Source organism: Amblyomma americanum, chromosome 9 (assembly GCF_052857255.1).
Source record: "Amblyomma americanum isolate KBUSLIRL-KWMA chromosome 9, ASM5285725v1, whole genome shotgun sequence".
NCBI lineage: Eukaryota > Metazoa > Arthropoda > Arachnida > Ixodida > Ixodidae > Amblyomma > Amblyomma americanum.
The window spans coordinates 40,504,219-40,529,368 of NC_135505.1; the positions used below are offsets into that span (position 1 = coordinate 40,504,219).

The window sequence follows — 25,150 nt, forward strand, 5'->3', positions numbered from 1 at the left end:
CTTGCTTATTTGTTATGACTGCCTCTAGTGCTTTTATCAGCATTTCCTTGACTCTTGGGCCAAGGTCATTAATTAACTAGATTGGAATTTCGTCTATTCCTGCGGATGTGCATTTTACAATATTTGCTTCCGCCTTTTGCCAGTCAAGATTGGTCAGTTCTAAGCTGTCTTCTATTGTGCTATAATGCGTTGCTCCCTCATTTGGAGCGATTGCCCTATCGTCTTTCCTAAATGACTCATCAATAATTGACGCAATGTACTTCACAGCGTCATCTTGCTCTAAACATTTTCCTTCGGCATCGTGAATCTGTTCCTACTTTCTCTGATTCACTTTAGACAGCCAGCTTACATGGTTCCAGAATTTTCATGATCCCCCTTTAGTTGCTACCGTAGCGTAAGCCAGCAGCGCATTCCAGCTGGCTCCACAAAATATATTGTTGGTCCAATAGCGACAGTATATTAGGCCTAATTTTATATATATTCCACAAATGAACTCAAGTCATTGTAATCATAAAATCTGAACGGCAAGCGAAAATCATAGCTAAACAATTGCGCACTGAACAACATAAGAAGACAAAGACGTAATTGCAAAACGCAAAAGGTACAGCATTCAGTACACAGAAGCCTTCTATTCGAGCAGTGAACTTTACAATGATAAAGAGAGGAGTGAAGGATATCTGGCTTGGAACATACAAATATTAAAAAACGACCAAAGTTACGAGTAATTATCTCAATGTGCTCATAAGTGGAATGAATTTCTTTTTTTTAATAGAATAGTTTTCACTGCATATACAGATTAAGGGCCCACCTTATTTCTAGGAATTGTGCCTTTCTTAATATTAGTACGGCATTTAAGTAAAACCTTGCTCATAGTATTTGCGTGTCGCTGGCAGATTAGCATGTGCCAAATATGGCTTAACATAATATAGACGTGAAATTGAAATGTTACCAACATGAGATTTATAACACGGGACATTTTATTTCAGATGCCAGAGTAAACGGGAAGTGTGAAGTTTTGAGAAGAATAAAACGTGTCTGTTAATGACAGTGTGAGGATATCATTATGCGTAAATCACACTTAGGCAGTCCCCATAGAAGTTCAGGGCTGCTTAAAATGAGGTCAAATGACTCTTTTTTTTTTAAATCGAACGCATTGATATATCGAGAACTAACAAATTACGACTCTTTTGCAATGACACCAAAAAAGGAAATCATCCACTTTGAGTCTGGCAGGCAGCTCTGAGCTGCAAAAGAAATTGTCATGGACAACTGAAGCTTGTCGCATTCGGCGGCCAATAATTAGTTCAACTTAGAACCTAAGACAATCCACCAGATTTCCGGTGTCCGCCGACACTGGTAATATTATGACGCAAAACACTAATGTTTACCCCAGAAATCCTACTTTTGAAAATTACTTCAAATTTAGCATGTGCGAAGTGTCTTGGGCATACAAGCACTTAATGTAATACGGAGGCTATCCCTAACATGACAGACTGCGCATGCACTCTGCTAGCTGTCATTAATTGCATGCCGCATAACGTACATAACAACGCATTCATGGTGGACAAGCGACGCTCAAAAATAAGAAGCGCAGCGAAGCTACAAGAAGATTGTTTTCGCAACCAGCTGGTGAGAAAAGAGACAGCAAGAGCATTTAGGTCTACAGTGGCGTCTCCAGCGTACATTGCACCCGGGCATTCACGACATCTTGAACGCTCAGTGGCCACGAAGTTTTACCTGCGAGGAGCTTTAACTTTATGTTCACGATAGTCTCCTGGTCCCCGTACAATAGACACGCACATCGAAACAGGTGCGTGATTATTTGTTAACTGACTGCGCTGGAAGTATGAGTGTGTCTCTAAAACGCACCCTCTACATATGCATTCTTGCGATGTGGTACTAGTGCCGCTCCAATGTCTAGGCCACTAATTTTTAGAGCGTTAGCTCTACTTCTTTCTTGAATCTCCTCAAGGTGCGTCCGCAGCTCAGACCGCCTGCAGCAGCAAAGTGACCTTGGCGGCGTGCTAATCGCTAGTAACGCCTCGCCCAGGTTTTTATTTTTTGAGAGCGCCGTATGCGATGGCCTGCACTATGAATCCTCTGGCGCTTTAATTTCACGCTACCACTAACACTTTACCATTCGAATTACAAACTCGACAATCGTTCAGAATGTTTTGGCGTGAAAAATGGCCCCTTTCAGTTATGTCAAGCTCCTTCTTGCACGTTCCATCCGTGAGCTGCCCAAGCCCACTCTCACAGCCACGCTTGTGCCACATAGAGATTTAACGTGCACCCAACACATTACACTTTAATTAGTCACAAACACCCAAGGTCGGGTCTTAGTGGTTGTGCAAAGGTGGAGACTACTTACCAAGATTCTCACCCTTTATTAGAGATAATGTGAGTCGTGTTTGAATCAATGCGGCTGGCAGCCTCGATGATTTTGCATGCCGTAGATGGCCGAATTTTCAGAGTTGCCTTATTCTATAGCGCTGACAACAATTCACTCCCTTCTGTAGTTAGTTCTATGCCTGGCATCATTCTCTTTTTCTGGTACCCCTACATATGTCTTTGTGCATGCACACACTCGCTTACACTTTTTTCTGATTGTTTTCTACTGACATTTTTAGCCCTTTACTGCTGGGTCCTTCATAGCCTGAGTCGCTTTGGGAATTTAATCCCCCACAAATCATAAATATATATTTTTTTGTTTTTCTGGGGGACAGGGGTACGTTTGACTTCTGTTCCGAGCGCATATTCAGGCGCCTTAGGGACACTTCACGCTTTTCATTGAATTTCCTTACCTGGTCTTGGGAACGCAAACGCAGTCGCTTATTGCAACTCCGCAACGCCCACACGCGATCTTACCTGCCTGCTGTTTATTATATCATCAGGTTGTCCTTAAGAACTAACCTTTGGAGCAATGAGTGGAATGCACACACTTATAATCGTGAAGCCAGAAAAAGACATGTCTCAGGAAATTCTTGTGCTGTCTTCAGCATTCTGCTGCGTTTTCCAGAAAAACCAACAAAGCCTAATTTGAGCAATACCAAATATTTTTGTTTGACACCTGGAATCCCTGTCAACACAGAGTTCTGAGAAAGTATAGCACGTGAAGCTTTGTCATAGAAACCATTCATACACGATTAACAGGAGGAGACAAGTTTACGACAAGGAGCGCCTTGCGGCGGTTATGCGAACCGCTCACACAACTTCCCTGTCTTTGGTCCTCCTCCTCCTCCAGATGGAACTGCTGCTTCAAAAATCTTTTTTGACAGAAACCTTGTCTCTTCCATAGTACTAATGATTAAACAAATCATCGTTTTATGCGAAATAGCATTTTTTAGGCTAAACGGCTCATCGACAAGCACAACAAGCTGATTGCTCCGTTTCGTCGCCCCTTGAAAGCTGCGGCTTTGAAAGCCCCGTTCTTGGCCTTTTTTTTCGGATGCATAACGCTGATCCTGATCCTGTGTTCGAATGGCCACTGAGCAGAATCGTCCACGTCCCCTTGCTGTATGCGCCACCGTGCATGCAGTCTCAGAGATGCTCCTGAGCTTCACGCTTGGTGACAAGCAGCAGCCACACAAGTATACCTTCTCACTCTCGAAGCAAGCCCGGCCGCTGGATGTGGCTATTGACTCAACTGAGCTCACATTTCCTACAAAAAACTTGCGTCGCACTAGGCCTGTTTCCTTTAGTCTCAAAGTGTTTGCGATAACGTCCAGTGCGTTCTTACAGTTTTCTTCTGTGGCAACTTGCACTCCTTGTACTGCACGTTCAATTCGGGTTATGTTGCTTCCAGTTTCCCTCCAAAGTTTCACCACTTCGCACTTTACTGTCTTCCCAAAGCTTCTTATGCTTCGGGAAAGGTAGACTTCACCAATGCTTGCAGTGAAAAACTGAAGTTCTCAATAGAAGCGCTGATCTCGCAAACGGTCTGTGCCAAGATTTCAGGGTGTTGGCCGGCTCCACTTGCTGCGTGCTCTCTCGACGGTCTTTCAAAGTGTTAATAGCGTGAGATATTTCATCTAGTCTCTCACCATCTGCTTTTACATCATCAACATTCGGATCATGCATTCCTTGACCTCACGAGGCTGTACGGCAAGCTCTTCTCGAAAGTGAGTAATGAAAGCAGGTTCGTTGCCTACAGATTCTTCTCGGCAATCGGATGCGGGAGGCTTCAGCGTATTGCAGGCGCCCGATTTCAGATGCGCTATCATCTCTCCGAAAAGAACGGAGGCTGAGCACTTGGAGCAGCAGAGGGTGTCGTGCTTGCGTTCAAACTTGAAATGCTCGGCGATGCCCGGTACAGCCATCACGTAGTGGCAGGCGCTTTCTTGGTTTCAGCACCCCACCTGCAAAACAGAGCAAACACATCATTTACCGAGTAACCGTAATTATGTACTTCGGAAGAGCCAGTCCTGAACTTTGATTACATACATTTTAAGATAATAATTGATTCTAAGAATGCAGAAAAAGTCTGTATGAATATAGTAGAAATATGCTAAATACACCAGCAGCAAGACTTCGTGCTCTCAGCGGTGACGATTTTAACACTCAATGTAAAATGTTCAATAAAGTGAATTTAACAACTTTCTAATACGAAAAGAATTTAAATCTTCATTGCGCAAATAGAACTTTTCAATTGATAAATATTACAAATCCGACTGCGATACAATTGCCCACAGCCCATTCGTCGAGCCTGGCAAAACAAAATTCCGCAATTTGTCGACAACGTCTAAACTTCAGAACCACGTCACCACGCGCGGGTAATTAAAACATCCTAGAATGATCATAAAAAAATAATGATTTTATAGCGCCAAAATTGCCACTATAAAATACATCATCAGTCAACTTGACTGTGACGTCCTTCCACTACCATTAGTTAGTGCGTTAGAAGAAAAAAGTGGCGGTGGTTTAGCTTCGGGCAAAGCGGGAGTGACGCGATAGATATAACTGCCCGAGTCGAACTTGGTCACGTGACCAATCACGTGACGAAACACATGATCATCCGCCACGTGAACGACCACTTGACAGCGTGGCGGCGCAGCCACAGGATTGCAGCGCAGCCACAGTGGGGCAGCGCAGCCACAAGGTTGCGACGTACGCCGCCACGCTGAAGGCTCGAAATGCTACCGTCATGTAGCTATCCCTACAAAAAACAAGTCGGTTTAATAAAAGCGCTGGAGACAAGACAAATCGCTGCACCTTGAATGGTGTGCCAGCCGTGCTAACCCTTGGCCTCTGAAGTACTTTTTCTGTGTGACCACCTCACACCACATTGTTAGGGCAGGCTGTCACACTTCACTTCTGGTTCATGGTGTTTAGCGTCCCAAAGCGACTCAGGCCATGAGAGACGCCGTAGTGAAGGGCTCCGGAAATTTCGCCAACCTGGGGTTCTTAAACGTGCACTGACGTTGCACAGCCCACGGGCCGTTAGAATTTCTCCTGCATGGAAATTCAACCGCCACAGCTGAGATCACACCCGCGTCTTTCGGGTCAGCAGCCGAGCGCCATAACCAATGAGCCACCACCGGGGGTTCACACTACACTTCTAAAGGTACCCGTGCATCCCAGAATTCCTTCAATCTAAGTGGTGTGCTTGAAAAGAACGTAGCACTAAGAATTTTACAAGTTAAAACCTTACTCTCGAAGCTGCGTCTGTCAAGGTCAAGAAGGTTTCGCTTTAACCTTGGGGCAGGCTTCACACGCCTGACGTCATCCAACTAACTAGCAACAGTTGGTGCCGAGCTCCGTCTGCGCCGCTCGCCTCTCTGCTGCGCTGAGCCTCCTCCGTACCACGTGAGGTGACCGCGTGATTAGCTGATATTGCGCGCGCCTCGCAGTGCTCGCTTCAGTCGGAGCCATTGGGGGCGAAACTCTGCGGAGCGATCCAGGCCGGTTCTTCCGCTCGTCTCATTAGGTGTAACTGAGTTAAACCCCAGCCTTTTTTTCCAGTGACTACTTGCCCTGCCATAGCAGCGGCGACATGTGGCGGCAGCACCCACGGAGCACATGGAGTACGCCACAGGGCCAAGAGATGGCGCGCGAGATGCGCGGCCAAGCTTGCCAATCAGCTGCCTCCTACTACACCGTGGTCTCTCCCAAGCTTGCTCCACCCGCCCCTTCAAGTGCCTCCTCTACCACTGCCTCCAGTGATGCCCCCCGCCCAAGGCATCCCACGTCGACTCGGACTCTTCCATTTCATCCGACGCCTCCGAACACCTGGGCGCCGACCATGCCACTGGCGGGCACCGGAGCCCGGCCGATGTCAAGAGCGCTGTGTCGACCTCAGGTGTCCCAACTACCTGTGTTGTGCATTCCGGTGCACACAATCCTACACAGTCCCCTTCTGAGTTACGTTTGTGGAACACCCATGGTTAATCTCAACATATATGATGGGATATGACAAGTAGTCTTTACACTGGCACTTGCCAATTTTCTAAGACGAGAACATATCACACATTAATTTTATATCGCATTGAACTACAGCCTTCTTCGCCAGGTTTATTTTCGCATACTTCATGAAGATAACCAAAAAGCATGGAAGGACAGCTTATAATCGAATAATTTAAACGGATATATTTTAGCCCTTGTCGAATCTAATTGTTTGTGGAGCTCAGTAGCGGGAAAAAAGGTTCCTATTTTCAAAACTGAAGAAAATGGCAACATATTGGTGGCCGTGAAAGAAAAAATAAGGCCTAAATAAGCCTGTGGGTCTTCCATGGCATTAAAGTTAATGCAGAAGTTGCTTTTTAGAAAATATTCGTTTAGCAATAGCAAAAATTTGGCTCGCAATACTCCCGCCCTGATACTCCACTCTTTTAAAGCCCTGACCCCAAGGCCCTTGAGGTATCTATAATAAAAAAAATTGTCTCCTTTTATAGCATAGCTCCCGTAAACGCTGTTCCATTAGGTCTATCGAACTCATGTGTACAAACCTACGGATTTTACTAGATAGCACGTTCTTGGGCAGCATCCCAAGCACTTGTTGAGTATGTTAGACACACGCGCCAGACCGGCTATGGTTTGGAGCGTCCGATGACCACGCATATCATGTGATAACGGCTAAGGTTCCACGAAGCGGTAGCTGTATGCATGCAAGATATAGCCCCCCCCCCCCCCCCCACGCACTTCCTTAGCATGCAACCCACCTTAACAGGGCGAAGGCGACATGATGCACGTGCACACAGAAGTCAGGTAAGCATGGAAGGGAGCCACGCGTGAGTCGTCGTGAGACGTTCGTAACATAACGATGCTGTAAAAGCCGTTGCCCTAAAAATGCTTTCACGTCCCACTTGGGCTTCTGAAGCTGCCAAGCTCTAAGAATACACTAGTCATGTATAGTGGTTTTTTCTATGATTTGCCAAAGCATTGCAGTCAGCTGTGAGGATCTCTTAAAGTAACAAAAAAAAGACATTGCAATAGCAAAGAGCATAAAAGCTGTGGTTGTCTTTTTATGCGCAACATGGTTTCTTCAAAAGCTGTTAAAGATTGCTTTACCGTTCTGGATATGAGAAATACCAAGGTTGCAAAAATGGAATATGGGAAAAAAACATGCTTAGTTCGTTTAAATGCGGCTACATTTTATTTGTGGTTCTTTTACAAGACGCAAGTGAATTGCCGTTAGCAAATTTTTGCTCTAAATACTTGTCTCATGGTGCGGAGCTATAATGGCCAGCCAAGTTTACTGAAAGGTGTCTCATTTTCTCATTTTGTAATTAGTTTCTTGTGCGATACGTGGCCGAACGCCTTCAAAAAGTAAAAAAAAATTATCTACTTGTCTGTCTTAGTACTACGGTGTTGATAGCAGCCATGCTGTAATGGAGAGTAGATGCGTGCTCGTTAAAATAATGCCGTTATATGTTTGACCGTGAGGTGTTCAAGATTACTCACTGTACATGTTGAGGAGGAGAATTCGTAGTTTCAGGCTTTGTTTCTGTCTGCAGATATCAGCAGAGGAGTTGCTTTGTATATTTTTCTTTTTTTGGTTGCTTGTTTTAGGAATACATTCGGCAATGTATTTGAGAAATATATTAGGTATGCTTTCAGCGCCTGGAGCTTACTTTAGTGTGTAAGGTAAGAATAAGGTTGCGGGCAGCGTTATCACTTAAACCTAAGGACGCCTAGGCGATACTATTCGCAAACTTATTGGCTGGATTTTACAATTAGCGAGTGCAAAGACTCATATGAAGTAAATATTCATGGCATAGGCATCATTAAAATAATGATATCCAAACTTAAAATATTGATATTCAGAACTTATTCTGTTACATTGTTTATATTAGTAGAGAAATGTACAGAATTTTTTGCGCGGACTTTTAGTCAATTAGACAGTCCCTGCTCTCGTGTCTCCTCACCTACTACTTGGCACGTGTTATATGACAGCACTTCATTCACTGTAGCTTTATACAGCAAAGGAAATAAAATTTGGGTTTGCCGGTTTTAAATCTTGCCTGTTAAAGTTAAAGTTAGCTATCTTTATATTTGATGCCAACAAATTTTTGGTATTTCCAGAGGCGTATTGATTAGAATTTGGGCTTTAGATTCAGCACTTGTCCAAGCCGCTTGTCATTAAATAATGCGAAATCTTGCGATGTGTTGAAACCTGTACCACAGGAACACAATATGTTCGGACAGCTCTTTTGGCATGGGCTAGAATGCAACCAATTAGTGAATAAAGTGTTCAAGTGTATCCAAATCATTGGCACGAGCATAACCGTAATCAGGATTTGTTTTTACTTTATGGGCTGTTATATCATTTCTAGTTCTTCCCTGTACGTCTACTGGAACATGGTCATTAAAAATTGTCAGTGAAAAACATGGACTGCTTATCCCTGTTCTCGTGTCTCCTCGCCTATTACTTGGCACGTGTTAATTTGCAGCACTTCATACACAATAACTTTATACAACAAAGGCTATGAAATTTGGGTTTTCCAGTTTAAGTCTTGCCTGATAAAGTCTCCTAACAAGATTTGCCTTGCACCTAACCCATGAAGTGAAGTGTAGTGATACAAAGATCATGATTAAATGTTCATATTGCCGCGTAGTGATGACGGCAGTAGATGGAAAGAAGACAACCAAAAGCTCTAAAAGAGAACTGTTTTTTGGGCTCACCTGCGTCCAGATGGAACTGAATGACTCAGCGGCGGTGAAAGTAACAATCCTGCACGGCGGCCGTCGAACAGAGTGCCGGCGCTCTAGGCCGTGCGCAATTCAAAGCTGATAGCAAACTTTTCAGACACGGCGTGAAAAATTGCGGCATTCTGGAACAACGTCGAATCGGCTCCACCTGAATGCGATCAATCGAGATAAATTTGGTCGCGTCTTCAATAAATCGGCGTGCCGGCAGCCGTGAAGGATGTTGCAACTCTACAAAAATTAGCGGCATTACTCCCCGCTCAAAGAAGCGCCGACCCGATGCTTTCAAACAAGGCGGCTAGAAACAAATGCAGCAAAAATAAACACCGAGAGTGGGAGCACAACGCCATTTAGTACGAACAGTAGGGGTTTAGACTGCCGACATGGACACTCATGATCGTACGTGGTGTCGCTGTGATGCAGTCATTTCGCTTGGGACGAATTCTTAGTCCAGTTCACCTAGCCGACTAATAACATTGTAGATGCCAAAACAGCGGCGCAAAATCTATTCACTCTATCCGCGGCTGCGAATGGACGTCCAAACCCGGACTCGATTTCCTGGCTTGTCTTCCGCTGTGCGTCTTCGCAGGTTTTAGCATCTTACGTCGGTTCGCTGCTAGTCCTTGATCCGTAATCGGGCAAGTCTTCCTGCTTCTTCTGCACGCTTAGGGTAGCTGGGGACGTCGACGTTACCTTCTTCGATAACGCTGCGCCGCAGAGCGTCTATCGTGGTCGTAGCTTCCATGACATGGATCAGCCTAAAATGCGTCGTTTGGGTGGCATCTTGTAATGCGGTTTTTTAGGCGAAGACGATTAAAGACAGGATGATGTCCCAGGTGCTGTGTTCGGTATTGCCATATATGGCGCGCATGTCAGGGATCTTTTTTTTGAGGCGGTCGGTCAGTCTGTTGGTCCGCGGATGGTATGCTCTTGCCCTGCAGTGGCTTGTTTCGCGGTGACGCAGGACGGCTCCTGTCAGTCCGCAGCGAATGTTCTTCCTCTGTCCATTATGAACAGGCTGGGGCCTATTGGTTTACATTCTTTTTTGGCTTTCCCACCATACTTTTTGCCCATTATGAGCAAGCCTGTTATGCGCAGTGGCACAGGCAGGGGCTTAATTGTTTACATTTTTTTCAGGTTGCCCCACAATACTTTTTGTTCATTTTGAGCACGTCTGAGGGGGGGAGGGGTGCACCGTGTCTCAGAAGACAAAAAAAGGGGGGGGGGGTTTCAAATCAAAATCAAAATCAGTTTTATTCGAACGACTAGTAGGAAGTACATGTGAATCATCTGCGCCCTTAGCCTTCTCGGCTAGACTTGGACCCATGCAGGAAGAGAGAAAAATAATTATAGCGAGGCAACTCGGTATTTTACACAGAATTCATGCAACAGCAGTTATGCGACAGTTATACACAAAGAAAGGAGAAATGCTCAAGAAATTATACAATAGTTCGGAGGACAAAAAAAAAGGAGGAATGCATCGAAGAAAAACACAGACTTATAATGGAGTCGAATATTGCTGGCTCCGGAAAAACATTTTTACATCGGCGATTGAGAATTGATCTACTTTTAAGTGACCAGGAAGTTGGTTCCAAATTTTAGCAGTGGCATAGGCGATAGTTCTTTTACCGTACACATTATTAACAGCTGGAAGGTTAAAACGACAACTGAAAAAATTTCTAGTTGGACGAGATGGATATATGAAAACAGATGATGATAGTGGGATGTTATGGTTTAGTACATGTATAACCACACAAGCTAGTTTGAAATCCCGCATAGCAGAGAAAGGTGTAATGTCTAAGTGACGAAAGAGCAGAGCGGATTATACTGTGTGTTTACTATGTGTTATTATTCGAAGTGGTCTTTTTTGTAAAATTACTATTTGATTTAAGTACGTGTTATACGTAAGTCCACAGGACTCCGCACAGTAAGACATATTGTTTGAAAGGCAATAATACAAAATTTTTAATGTGCGAAGCGAGAAGAACTTTCTAGCTTTTATTAGGACAAAGCAAGCCCGTCTCAATTTGCTACTTACTCGAATTATGTGAGGATTAAAATTGAAACCTTACTCTAGAGTTACACCAGGATAAACCTGTTGATCGTCTAGTTCGAGGGGGTTTGCGCCTATTCGTAACTGATTTAAGCTATATGATTTTTATATGGACTAGAGAACACAATGTATTTAGTCTTTGAGGTGTGTATTGTTAGTTTATTTTGTAAAAACCATTGGTACATCTGAGAAAGATCACTATTAGCGTGCCTTTCGAGCATATTAAGGTCATGACTAGAGAAGAGAATGGCTGTGTCATCAGCATACATAATAGTTTGGGCAGAATTCAAAGCATCTTGCAGATCCTTTATGTACAAGGAAAAGAGTAATGGTCCCAATACCGAGCCCTGAGGCACGCCACAAAGGATGGAATGAACGCTTGATACGGATTGGTCGATTTTAACACATTGCTTGCGACCAAAAAGATAGCTTTCGAAAAACTGCTTCGCTTGACCTCTGAATCCATACCGATATAATTTTGATAGCAGTATATCATGTTTCACTGTGTCAAACGCTTTTTTAATATCAACAAAAATGCCAATTACATATTCTTTGTTATTTAATGCTTTGTTGATGAATTCACCTAAACACTGTACAGCCGTGGAAGTAGATCTGTTTTTCCTAAAACCGTGCTGGTTGTCTACAAATACGTTATATTTATCTAGAAAATGGGTAAAACGTTTCATCAATAACCTCGCAAATACTGTGTTAAGGGCACTAAGTATTGATATTGGTCGGTAGTTCTGGATGTCATCCTTACTACCGGACTTGTATATTGGTGTGACTTGCGCTATTTTAAATGCGTTTGGATATGTGGTCATGTAGAAGGATGCATTAAATAATTTTTCAGCATGTCCATGCTGATCTACTGGAAGCGTTTTGAGGCGGTTTAATAGGGTGCAGAAATCATGCTAGAAATGTTTTAGGGGTCTTTCGTGGCTGACAATCTAGGCAGGTTTTCACACAATGTGCGACATTGGCACACAATCGGGGTCAGTAATACTTGTCTGGAATGCGGCGGAGGGTGCGAGGAAACCCCAGGTTTCCAGCAGTCGGCTCGTCGTGTGAAGCCTGTAGAGCTTCTTCGCTGAGACTTGCAGGTACAACAAGGAGGTAGGCTGTTTTTTTCGCTGCAAAGTTATTCATGCGGACATTATTCTGCACACTCAAGATAGACGGTCCACACTTGAATGAGGTTGGGGGTGAAGAAACCTTCAATTCCAAGTACACGATGAGGCCTTTTAGGTCGGGGTTCGAGCTTTGCTGCCGTGTAAAAGAGCTGGAGGTGATGAGTCCAAGGAAGGTGTCCTCATTATTATCCGGCGGTGGTGCTTCTGCAGAGGCTCGTGTCAGGCAATGGGCGTCAGAGTGCTTGCGTTCGGACATCTGAACGACGGTGACGGCCAACTCCTCGACGCGGAGGCGCCATCAAGCGTGTCGGCCGAAGAGGACCTAAGCACTGGCAAGCCAGCACAGCGCGTGGTGATAGCTGACCTCCTTGAACGGTCGTCCGTACAGGTATGGGCAGAATTCGGACGTGGCGCAGACGATGACAAGGCACTCCTTCTTAGTTGTCGAATAGCTAGCCTCGGCCTGGAAGTGGGGACGGCTAGCGTATGCGATGATGTTCCCCAGCCGGTCGCTTTTTTGGACGAGGATGGCGACTAGGCCCACGCCGGCTTGAGTCGGTACGAACTTCAGTATCGGCGCTTTCATCAAAATGCGCGAGGATAAGTGGGGACTGTAAACGACGCTGAAGTTCTTTGAAGGATTCTGCTTGCGGTGCTTCCCAATAAACGGCATGTCTGCCTTTGTCAATTAGGTCAGAGGCTCGGCGCTTCCCCGAAAAGTCCTTGACAAATCGTCGGTAATGCGCGCACCGTTCGACGGATGCTCTTCATAAGCAAAGTGGACCTTCTCTGCTTTCAAGGCTAGGCCGGCCAATTTGATTGCTTAGAGTACTGTTGGTAACGTTTTTAGATGGTCTTCAATGCTTTTGGCTAAGAAAATGTCGTCATCTAAATGTAATACACAAGTTTGCCTCTGAGGCGTCGCTGGTGCGGAATACAGACCAAATGGCATCACCTCGAAATCGATGAGGCCATCCGGAGTGATGAAGGCGTTTTTCTCGCTATGTCTTTCTTCAAGCTCAATTTGGCAGTTGCCGCTCTTGAGGTCTATCGATGAGAAATATTTGACGTTACAAAGTCGGTCTAGTGTGACGATGATGAGAAGAAGGGGGTAGACATCCTCTTCGTTACGTTGTTTAAGCGCCGCTAATGGAAGCAGAATCGAAGGGCGCCGTTTTTCTTTCTCACTAGAACAACTGATGCCGCCCATGGTCTGTTTGAAGGCTGGATAACATTGTCGCGAAGCGTTTCTTCTACTTAGTTCCGGATGACTGGTTGATCTTGAGGCGGCACAAGGTATGAGCTTTGAAAGAGAGGTCGGGCGTGCTTGTCGGTTATAACGCGATGCTTGGTAATTGTCGTTTGTCGGACTTTCGGCGATGACGAGAAACACTCGCTACGAGAAGAACGAGAGCACGAGTGTACGAGAAGCACTCGAAGGAGGGCCGGGTTTATGTCGAAAACGTGTTTGCGATCTCCGTTAGGTGAATCTTCTGGGACTGGAACAGAGAGAGACAAGGCATCGCGAACGTCAGAGAGTTTGTCGGGGAAAGCAAACTTCATGCCGGTACGTGCCGGTACTCTTCGCTGAAATCCGTCAGCCGCACTTCAGCGCGTCCATTGCGGAAATGTGCAATGCCTCTTGCGATGCCGATTCCTCGCTCTAGATGAAACGGCGGGTTCCCCTTCATGGGAGCTTCCATGTTCTTGGCAACCGTGGCAAAAACTGTGACCATGACACTTGAACGGAGTGGTACGCTCACTGGTTCAGCCAGGATAGTAAGGGCAACATGCTGCTATATGGTCGTCATTGCAGGGATGGCCTCGCCCGTCGAAAGCGTGATAAGCTTGGAACGCAGGTCGATAATCGCCTTATGTTCATTAAGGAAATAATGCCGAGAATCACGTCGCGGAGAGTGGCTGCAGTACTACGAAGGCCGCAGGATAGCTATGCCCTTTTGACGGTGACTCGCGCTTTTGATCTTCCCGATAACGTAACTAGGTTCCCCCGGCGGTGCGAACCTTTGGGCCCTCCCAGGCGGTCGTGACTTTTTTCAATTGCGCGTCGAATATTTCATTCATCAAAGAATAACCGGCGCCGTGTGGACTAGAGCGGTAACTTTCCGGCAATTGATAGTCATCTCTAAGTCGGATGTCCCGGCTCTTGCGTTGCATGTCGCCCTCGGCGCAAGACCACCGCTTCGTCGCGTATATGAACTGTGGGTGGGGAGGGCCGTCGAAGCTTTCTGGGTGGAGGCGTCGTTTCGAACGCGGTTCGCGTCGTGGCCGAGGTTATCCCTGCGTGCAGCGTCGGTGCGGCGGGTGAGGCGTTTTCATGCGGCGTGGTCGGTGGAGGATCTTCTGCGTTTCGCTGGTGAGCAACCTCACCTTCCAAGTATTGTTTTGTGTAGTTTCCCCTGAGAGTGCTGGGAAACGTTCCGCGAACAGCCACTGAGTAGCTGCGGCTCGGCGACGCAAACCGTGAAGTGGACGGCGAAGCGCAGCCGGAATGGCAGTTTGTCGACATCATGCGGAGGAGGATGTCAATTGTTCATGGTTGCTGGCCTCGGGGCGTTCGCGGGGCGTAAATCGCGAAATAGCGCAGCATGATGCTTCACTACGGGCAGTGACGAAGTATGTGGCCAGCGTAGCCACAATGGAAGCCCAGTGGACAGTTGTTGGGAGTCTTCCACTCTTCGCATTTACTGAAGCCGCTGCGTTGCTCGTACAGTGACACGCGGGAGCTGGGGGGTGTCATTCTTCTAGAGCTGGTTCCCATCGAAGAGGGCTTAGGGTGTCTCGTCGAGGCGCACGATTGCGTAAGGCGGTGGCGCATGTCATACCCTGTGGTTAGGTCGTCGTCGGAGTGCCTGGTTCACTCATTCGCGTACCAGGTCCATGAGAGTCGCTGCTAGCGGATGTGAGGAGGGTGGCAGCACTCACCGTAGCTCTTCGCGGACAATCTCACGAATGATGTCACGTAGGCTGTCAATGGAGGATGTATAGGTGTTCGCAAGGCCCTCAGGGAAGACTGGTAGTGTTCGGTCGTATTGCCGAGCCCTGATGCCAAGGGTCTTCTCGATCGTAGACGCTTCAAAACTCCACTGCCACAGCGAGTCTACAGAGTCGCATGATCAGAATGCCCGCATAGGGAGAACACTGTGGGCTGCTTCAGAAAGAAATTATTTGGGTAATAATCAGGGAAAAGAGGCATAATTTCGGGCAGCTTATGCATGGCGCAAGTGAACTGACAAGAGTTTTGTGCAGTCCTTGAAAGTACCGTCTAAATCTTCAGCCTAAGAAACACCCGCTTTTTCAGGCCCTCATTGACCTGACCGACGTGGGGAATCTCATTGCTCAGCGGCTTTAGATCTGAATAATGTTCCGATTCGACAAAACGTAAATATTTCGTTTACGGCAAATAACGGAAAATACGGATAACGTAAATAATTTGAATGATGTTTTTTTTCTTACGTTCTCTTCTGGTATTAAAGAATATTGCGTTATTATTTAGCAGTTTTACTTACATATATCAGGCGCACGAACTGGAGGATCGTGAAATAAAATAAATTAATCATCAAAAATCATAAAACCCTCTAACAGGTGACCGGCGTAACTGCGCATCAGTGAGCTGGACAAATCTGCGAGGTTTTCCGCTTTGTTGATGATTACTTAAGTTTGTTTGACTAGCCTGCCTATGTTAACTTTGACGAAGCTGTTGCTAAAGTTCTTAGCATATTTAGAGACTATTTCAAAGGCCTCACCTTATCTTGGGAACTGCTGAAAGGGGTCAAATTTCAGATTCTAGACATTCAGTTTGACTTCACTGGCGTGGGCTACATGTTTTGTGTGTACAACCTCTGGTCTCAGAAAAGCCTCATGCCATTCAGCAGCGTCCCTTCCAAGCAGGTGAAACTAGGCCTCGCCATATCATGCTTACACGCCGCTGTCATAAAATCAAGGGATCCCTCTGTGCAAGCTGGCCTTGACGAGCAGCTTCAGAGATTGAACAACGCTGGCTATCCGTGCCTTTTGACAGCCGCTGTTTGCGAAGCAAATCTGCGGAAGATGGAACTCGCTTCCAGTGGTTTTCTAGTGAGCAAGCAACGAGATAAGAGGCCTGTGGCAGTAATTCCATGCATGCATAAAATAGCGCACTACACCAATAAGAGAGGCGGTAGTTATAGAGTGAATGTTGTGTTTTCAGCGCCATCTAGGCTTGCAAAGATTTGCTCCCTTATAACAAGCGTCCCCCAAGGTGCGCTATCAAGCACAGGCTGCGATATATGGAATGTAAGTCTGAAGTAGTATACGAGATACTGTTCAAGTGAGGGCGTGTCAACATTGGCGTGACCGCCTGTTGTTGCAGGGAGAAAGCGAATGAGCTCAAATGAACGCAAGAAAAAAACAAAATTCAGTGAAGAATTAACGTCTCTAATCCCTCCACAGATCGTGAGGATTCCGACACGATGCTGCAAGGGGCAAAGTTTTTCGGCAAAGGCTATGAACGAATAAGAAGAGAAATTATCGACGCACTTCGCACATAGAAAGGTGGGCTCACGTGAATAAGCACTTCGTCCGTTAAACTAAGCGGCCGGGACCTGGGTTTTTTGTATCGTATTGCGTAAATAAAGTGACCTGGTTTTGTCGTATTTTCTAATTTTTCCATACCTTGTTGCCGTAGCAGTTATACAATGGCCTTTATGCATAGATATGACCTTTATTCTGCGCACTTCTCCTGTTTGCTTGTTATGGCTGTGACAATGAAATGATAGTGATAATGTACTGATATAAAAAGGTGGTGGTTTCTCAATAAATAGATGGTAGTAAGCGCTCTTTCTGTTTGCTTTTCTTCGTGTTTTTTGTTCCTTTGCGCCATTCAAACTTTATTGTTTGATTGGCGGGATGACTGCAAGCACACGACAGGAGATAGGGCCGGTATGGTTTAGAGCCTATTGAATCCAATTCAGGCCCCCCAAAAAATCTCACAAAATTGCGGTGAAATATCTATTCGTGTTGGCATACCTAGGACTTAATTATTCCGGCGTTCTGAGAAACTGAGCTAAAAAAAAAGCCATTGAACGGTTTGTGATTAATCCAAATTTAAAGCATTCGCTTACTGATTCGACGGCAATATTAAAAAAAAAACACTAAAATGCTCATCAGAATGTTTGCTTCACTTACTCAGTGCTGAAAAAATTTTCTTGAAAACGTTCATGCCACTCAAGTTTGCGCTGTGCGGACGTACCCTAAGGTGGTATGTAATGCTTTGTGTTTGCAATTTCTGAACACACTCAGTGTCCTCCTTACGAGTCGTAGGATGGGAACACTGCAATATGCGGTTGTTGCTGTTGTTGTTGCCTAAAAATCGATCGCACATGCCTAAGATAGAGTAGCACTGCAACTTCGTCTTGTTTTCTTGATGTTTATCTTCATCACGCGAATTCTCGAGTTGGAACCTTGAAGTATCCTATGACTAGAAGAAATGACCCCAAGATTGCGCTTACTCTCCCCACAAACCCACTGCAGTGGACAAAATCTGACTCTGTATGCATATGCATGCTTTGGTTCAGATCAAGCTTTCGTCCCAATGACAAGTCTTCGCCTCCGTGCGCAAAGTGTGTTAGCAGATGCACCTGTTGGGAAAGAAACCAGCAAGGATACTCTCCTCATCATAGCTTCGTTTGACATAAAAGTCCCTTTTCTGCACTCGTTCAATTTTGTTGTTCTTTTTTACGCTAATATAGATCCATCGTATTTTCCCCCCTTATTGCAAATGAAGCTGTTTTATAACGCAAAACATATTCCTGATATATCGTCAAGATTTGTTTAATACATTTGAAGTTACACAGGTGTACTTGTTTAGTGCACTGGGTCCTCCCTGTAACACAAGTGGCAACTTCGTTCCACTCTTGATTCGCGGTTCAATTTTGCTAAAATATCGGCGATATTTGCACATGGTCATGTAACACTTCTAGCAGGCCCTCATTAATGTTTTCTGGCCGTACTGGCACCACAGTTGTTTCTCTAATTCGTTAATGATTAAATTCCGCGATAGAACGAAGACAGAGAAAGGAAACTCGTGCACAAACAGAGCGTGTGTATACATACCCGCTCTGTGTGAGTACACGCGTGCGTGCGCACACGTGTTTCCGGTCTCTTTCCCCATTCTATCGCACTGTTTAATCATGAACGAGAAGCACCAATTAGCCCGAATGTACACCGTTCTTCTCTATCTTGAGCACAAAGTTTCCGCTTTTATTAAAGAAGCATCATAAGCAATTGAGTCACAGTGCCTGCGAATGGCTGGTTGCTGCATGTCGAGATGCAGGAAATGAGTAACCCTTCTTACGAAAGCGATAATGGTGATCATGCTCGTCTCTAGCAATTTGTTAGATTATTCAGGCTTCCACATTAACAAAGTTGAGGTTCCGTGTCAAAAACAGCCACCACCAGTTTTTGGTCTCGATGCCAATCTAATGGCAGTTGAGAGCACCGTTCGGAAGTGAGAGATCTGCCATGCCACGGCTGTAAAAAAAAAAAGTTTTGGCTGCCAAAATTTAGTTTCTTGTGTGGTGCAGGTGATCACCGCTTTAAAAAGCACATTAACTCAATGCTGTCATAGTTCATCTTCATAGATTGTTGTCGTTGTATTTTAGGCAGAACTCGTAACTTAAGCGCCTGAAACAACAACAAATTTCTCCTCGCTGTTTCTATTTCAATTTTGAAGCGGAAAACCTTCACTGCGCTAGTCAACACCGCGCTTCGCGCGAGCTGGCGTATGTCGGCGCACGAGTGACGTCACGCATGGTGCAGGTAGCCGCCGCCGACTCCGTCGCCTGGCCTTTATTCGCTTCCGCGCCTGACGTCATGCGCGACACAGGTGGCCACTGCCGCGCGCTATGCGTCATCGTTTAACGTTCGCCGCAAGCGCGTGTTTATCGCTGAGGCCGAATATATAACCGCTTGCCAGAGGATAGGCGTGCGCATTCAACATGGAAGGAGGAGGGATTGATACTACCGATACAGTAGAGCTACCACGGGAGTTGGCTGAAAAGGAGCGAAGAAATGAAAGACTGAAAGCTCAACGAGCGTCCGAGACACCCAAAAAACGATAACGTCTCGCTAAACGACACAGCAAAGCCGAGTCTGATACGCCAGAACTACGACAGGCACGTCTCGCTAAAGAGCGTGAAAAGGAAGCTGCATTGACGGGCGCGCTTATCTACAAGGAGGCATGCGATGCTAAGTGCACATCTTTCACTGTGTAGTGCTTCGCTTTTCCACATTTGACAACGAGCAGTGTGTTGGGTGACCAACTCGTACATCAGTTTACAACTACTGAACAGAATATCTGTTCTTGAATAACATATCCATAGGCTACATCATAAAGCATAACCATAAGCTAAACCATAAGCATCTCCGAACCATTTCTCTTCGAGATATCCAGACTTAACATACTTTTGTGCTCACTGTGATTTATGTTTCTTGGAAGTACAGAAATTCTTTGATATCATTGACGACGTAAGTACTTTGCTCGGACTGAAATAGAAAAAAAATCGCTTTTCGGAGCCAGCCACATGCGCGCTGTTTTGCTTCGTGGCAGTAGGTAGGCGCGTGACTGTTTTCATAACATTTTTGTGGCTAATGCGCTGTGCAGGCTGTGTTGTTGCCGTCTGAGTGATGAAACATAGGTCACAGTGCACGAAAGCTACTGGCGAACGGGTACTCTTTAGTGCACCTTCATTTCTGGCAACTTTAGCTGGCAGAATCAAATTAGAAATGGAAGGTGTTACGCGTATTCTTTTGTGAACGTGCAGTGTTTTGCACACGAAAGTTTTCCTTTTCCTCATTTTATTCTAATTTCATTGCTCGCATAAGCCGCTGAAAAGCAATTTAGATATGCTTCATAGCTCGACGTATTGAAGGCAGGAAATTGCTTCTTGTACGCTTTTACCATTTCTCCTAATCAGCAGGCTTTTGACACCGAGCCTTCCATTAGAAAAAAAAACTCAAAAAGACGCTAGCCTCGAGCAGTAAAATGAAGCCGCTGTTCTCATTGCGGCTGCGAACAGATTTTGCTGCGAGAAAGGGGAAGAACTCATCTCTAATATTTTCGACCCCGTTTCTTATGGCTTTTCGTCTCGGCGACGGATTCCTTGCCTTTCCATACATCAATATATTTGTGCTAGCTATAGAGGAAGGTCCGCACTATGACCTCATCTTCTGAAGATGCACAGGAGAAGAATTGAGCATGGCAAGTTACCCGAGTAGAGTTCGCAGATAGAAATAATTTAGGCGTCAAGAATACCTTCTTTCGCAAACGCAAGGAAAGGAAGTGGACGTGGAAGAGCCCTAATAGTGAGGCTAGAAATGAAATTGACTTCATACTAGGCGCTCACCCTGATATCGTGCAGGATGTGGAGGTCCTCGGAAGGTAGCCTCGGAAAGGTGCTTTGTAGCGACTACAGAATGGTAAGGTATCGAATTAGCTTATACTTGAAGAAGGAACGGAAGAAGATAGTAAAGAGGAAGTCTATTAACGAGCTAGGGGTAAGAGAGGAAAAAGAGGAATTAAGGCTATTGCTGTAAAACACATACTCAGCTTTAACTGAGGAAGACGATCTTAATGTTAATACAATGAACGATATTCTGACAGCTATCATTACGGATTGCGCAGTCGAAGTACGCGGTAGGACGGGTTGACATGATACCGGCAAGCTATCTCAGGAGACGAAAGATCTAATTAAGAAACGTTAAAGCACGATGGCGTCTTACCCTATAGATAGAATGGAAATAGCAGAAATATCGAAGTTCATAAACAAGCGCAAGGTAGCCGACAGAAGGAAGTTTAATATGGAGAGAATCGAGCATGCTCTAAAGAACGGAAGTAGCCTAAAAGCGGTGAACAGTAAACTAGGCATAGGTAAAAACCACATTCATGCGTTAAGAGACAATGAGGGCAATCTCACTAGCAAAATGAATAAGATAAAGTAGCCGAAGAGCTCTACACACATCTATACATAGCCAATGCTATCAGACATTTATTGATGAAGACAGTAGCGCACAGCAATGCGTCATCCCACCAGTAACTAAAGAAGAAATAAGTAAAGATTTAGGAGCAATGCAAAGGTTAAAGGCAGCTTGTAAGGATCAGGTAACAGAAGATCTGTTGAAAGACGGAGGGAAGATTCTGCTAGAAAAATATTGACTGGGGCTTAGCTAAGGTTAAGACTAGAGATCTCGAAGCGAAAAGGTTCGGAGATGCTTATGGTTTAGCTTATGGTTATGCTTTATGATTTAGCCTATGGTTATGCTTATGGTTTAGCTTATGGTTATTCTTTATGATTTAGCCTATGGATCTGCTTTTCATATATGGATATGCTGCTCAGCTTGCTATTCACGACGTTTCGCGACACGTGCCTGTCGTACTTCTGCCGTTTTAGACTCGGGTTTGCTGCGTCGTTTAGCGAGACGTTCTCGTTTTTCGGGTGTCTCGGACGCTCGTTGAGCTTTCAGTCTCATTTCTTCGCTCTTTTTCAGCCAACTCCCGTCGTAGCTCTACTGTATCGGTAGTATCACACTCTTCACCTTCCATGTTGAATGCGCACGCCTATTCTTTGGCAAGCGGTTATATAGTCGGCCTCAGAGATCTTAGGTGATCCTAAATGCTTAGTTTTTGTGATTTCTTTAAACATTTAGTTAAATGTCAAGTGCTTTTCCACTGCGCCATTCTTTCTTGAAATATACGTTGGCACACTTATTCCCAAAAATACCCGAGAATAACTTGACACACATTTTGTATTTATTTTTTCATTGTGAGCTGGCCAGGGTGTGGTCATATATCATATGCGAGTGCAATTCTTGAATTGGTTGAAGAGAAGAGCTGGTGCTCGTGAGATACGTCGTGTTAGAGGGAGGGCGACCACTCTGCCAGCATCCATATTTCCAGCCTTGAGCTCAAAGCGTTTTCCTACTCGAATGACTAAACATTTATTGCGAAAATATTATATAGTGAATAGATGCCGACACATTTTGAGTGTTTGTAGTGTGATGGTGTTCCTGGCAGAGGAGGTTAGTATTCATGATTTCTTCCTTCTTCAGCACAATGAGGCTGCATCAACAATAAGGATTTTTCTGTAATGAAGTTTTGTCGCAAACCAGGAACTGTTGTGGGAGTTTGTCGGCTTTTCATTGGCTGAAACACGTATGGATTTCAGCCTTCCGCTGTTTGGCAACCACTCGGTACAGTGTATCATCTTGCAGTTTTTAATTTCCTCCGACGGGCGATATTAACCTAGAGGTTCTGTTCTTTTCTGTTAAGCTTTTGTTGTTGTTTTTTCCTCAACTTCAATGGCACAAACCAAGGTGGGGGATTGGCCAGGGTTTGGTGCCGATTCAAACAAGAGAAAACTCATCTAAATTTTCGTCAAGTGGTTCAGAAATAGAAACTGAGGAATATGTGAGCAAAAATAACGAATTTTGAGAAGTCTTGAGGAAATCGGATTGCATATCGAGGAAACAAAGCGGCGAGACTTGTATAACTAATTTTAAAGCAATAGTCAGAAATAATATAACTGAGATAAAAGTAAAGACAACGAGAAGTTAACACAAAAAACTCCCAGTTTCTATATTATGCCTAGAAAGAAGCTCACACACCTCCTTAAGGGCATGCCGTTTAGGTCGTTTTTTTCTTCTTTTCTTCATCGGCTTAATCGACACATCAACATATGCGGTGGGCCGCTCATGAAACGTCATTTTCGTACGTGTATTACTTGCGCGGATTGTATGCATCTGCGTCGGTAAGAAACCTTTATATTTACATAGAGTTTGCAAAATAAGCATTGTTTACATTGACGCAGTCATTGGTATCTCAAGTTCAGGCGGCAGTAATTAATATTTTGATCAATAATAATGCAAAGGCATTAGATGGCTAAGATGACGCCGAAGTGTGAGCAAAATCTATCGCCGGAAGTTGGTCCTCTGTGACATCGCAATGCATGTGACACTATTGTTCATATGACGTCATTAGCCATGGAAGTCATCAGACATTAAAATAAAATCAAATAAACAAAACTGAGGGACAGGTGCAAATCGAACCCGGGCTGCCAGCGGGAGAGACGGGGATGCCGCCCATCCGCCACAGCCTTTCTTTTTCTTTATTGCATAGAAATAGTGCCGAAAAGAGATATCTAGCATGCTTACGCTAAAAAGCACCAGGCTACGATACGCTTGCACAACCCTACCTTCCAAACTACCAAAAGTTTGGGAGGCACACACATGCATCCAGATAGGGGAGCCAGCCAGACGGCTCTCTCTCAGGGACGCTTATGCTCCCCGCTCGAAACGCATTGCTCGCGAAAGAAATATTTCCACGACCACCACAACGACCGCTACGACCTTTTTTCGAATATGGTATTTACTACACGAGGTTGTGTATGTACAGAATGGGCAATGTACAGACTATTAACAAATATCTTAACTGGTTCCTGAGCTCCGCCAAATTGAGAGAAGGCAACAAAAGTAAGAGGGCGGCAAAGATAGACATCATATCGACGTTTGAAGGTGAATAAATGCGCATTTAGAAAATGCACAGTTGTAGAAATGTATCTTGAACATATGTACTTAGGCTAAGATGAGTAATTATGGGCAAGTTTATTACATATGTTGAACAGAAGGTTCAGGTGCACTGCAGGTCTTCCTCTCAACAGTCGGTCCAAGCTAAAGTAGCATAGTGGCACCTCGAGTACTTGTCCCTGACGCATATTTGAAGAGGGCTAACAGCCTAGATGCTTGTAAAAACCATCTCACAGAACTGCCTTCAAGGACAGTACATAGCGGAAAGTCACTCGTAATGCTGTCTGTTCGGATGTAAGATTTGTGGCGTTGTACTGGAGTACTTCCGCAAGAAGAGCCCAGTTCGCTTTTTTACATAGATGTGCATGGACTGGAATAGTTAACTTTGTTGAAAGACACTGTTTCTCTGGAAATAATTAAGCCTGTACATATAAGTGACCAAAAAAGCCGAGAAATTTTTCTTTTGAATGGCCGCGTCCTTATCATCATTATCATGATTTATTGAACCATTAAGGACCCTTCACAGCGTATTACATGGAGGGGAGGAGGAGAACAACGTACATAGAACAATACCTGAAGAAAGCCAAAAAGTTTGAAATAATCTAACAAATCTAGTAGTTAAACAGAAATATAATAACGTACAATGAAATCAATGAGCACAACGAATACGATCAGTAAAATCAAGTGAGAACCCAGTTAAAACAGTTACAAAAATATCGCAATCGAGTAGAGAAAGGAAATTATAAACTAGTTGTTCAAGTACATCCAACTAAGGATGAGAAAAGAAATTTAAACAATATTAATATTCAGAGACAGACAGTAACCCTCTTTGCATTTGAGAGGGCCGCTTTCCATCACACAAGGATATGGCAATCCATTCCATTTCTGCATTCCTGTTGGCAAAATTATTTATTTCTTTACCATGTTTACCTCACGGCAGACTATTACGTACGGCATAATCAGTCACCGACAAATATTCTTCATATATCTGCTCTAACATTGTACTGAAAGAAAAGTTACAGAAAAAAAACGATTCTAATGTGCACGTTATATCGTGTGTCGGCGAGTTCACAAAATAAAAGCTTCATGGGTCTTATATGGCATTCAAAAGAATTGCGTTGCCACTTAGATTTGTAGTATTTGCTCTTCATAAAAAATACGCACTGTTTACGCAAAGCTATGTGAATCGCGAACTTCGAATCATGCAGCATACCGTGAATCTGCATCGTGTACTCGACTTCATGAA

General features: G+C 44.6%; 1 pseudogene; it reads right to left on the minus strand.

The window, feature by feature from the left end:
• Window positions 1-4,318: 4,318 nt before the first annotated feature.
• Window positions 4,319-25,150, minus strand: part of LOC144103304 (allatostatin-A receptor pseudogene) — a 28,212-nt pseudogene continuing 7,380 nt past the window's right edge.